This window comes from Typopeltis vanoorti, chromosome 20 (assembly GCF_054136105.1).
Source record: "Typopeltis vanoorti isolate ZY-2024b chromosome 20, IOZ_Tvanoo_1.0, whole genome shotgun sequence".
In the NCBI taxonomy this organism is placed as follows: Eukaryota; Metazoa; Arthropoda; class Arachnida; order Uropygi; family Thelyphonidae; genus Typopeltis; species Typopeltis vanoorti.
Genome location: NC_143568.1, coordinates 113,109,487 through 113,110,414, shown reverse-complemented (window position 1 = coordinate 113,110,414; position 928 = coordinate 113,109,487). Strand labels below are relative to the sequence as shown.

At 39.7% G+C, this 928-nt stretch overlaps 1 pseudogene; it reads left to right on the top strand.

Moving 5' to 3' along the window:
* Positions 1-284: 284 nt before the first annotated feature.
* Positions 285-400, top strand: LOC150095806 (U2 spliceosomal RNA; annotated as a pseudogene).
* Positions 401-928: the final 528 nt, after the last annotated feature.

Below are 928 nucleotides of genomic sequence, written 5' to 3'. Positions count from 1 at the left end.
TAATTTTTTTATAAAATAATATTGCAAATTTAATATTGTAATTTAAACAGTTTAAAATATGGCTTATTATTTCTTAATGTTAAATAAATAAACCATTAAATTTATATGCTATTCTCCTATAAGTTAATAATGACGTTCTAAACTTTCTTTAGATATTTATGTTTCTCTATCAATCTGAGTCTTCTTGCGTTGATGTCACTTACTGCGTCTAATAACTTGTTTTAGTCGAGATATTTCGAAAGTATGACTTATATCTCGCATAACAGCGAAGTAATATCTGGAAAATATCTCGGCCTTTTGGCTAAGATCAAGTGTGTAGTATCTGTTCTTACAAGCTTAACAGCCTAAGAGCAAAACGTAGTATCTGTGTTGCAAAGTTAACATCAAACACGGACACCACCAGGCGTTCGCGATATTAACTGATCAGCACAGATAGAATAAACCCCAGACTGGGGCAATAACAAACACCTGTTGGTGGAATTAGTTACCCCCCCCCCCCTCGCCAGCTATGGCCAATGTTTTGCCGCGCACGCGGACTCTCGGCATCGAGACTGACGCCGATCTAAGACCCCGACGTTTGGCTAAAGCCCTCATTGACATCGTCGGTGGGGACCAGATTTTTGGATTCACTCCCTTTGGTAATGGCAGATACCAAGTCGTAGTAAGGAGCGCCGAGACTGGAGACAAATTACTCGAAGGCTTTCAATGTAATGGAAAGGAAATTGTTCCATTTATGGTGGGGAGAATTATCAAAATGCTTAAAATCCTCAGATTCCCCTTGGAGTATATACAAAGTGATGAAAACGTCATCTACTAAGTGTTCGGAAAATGGTGTGTGGTACGCAACATATAAGTCCTCAACGATGCAGACAACCCACAATGGAAGTCGGGCGAAGTACACATCTCGCTCGAGATGAAAACAGCGGTT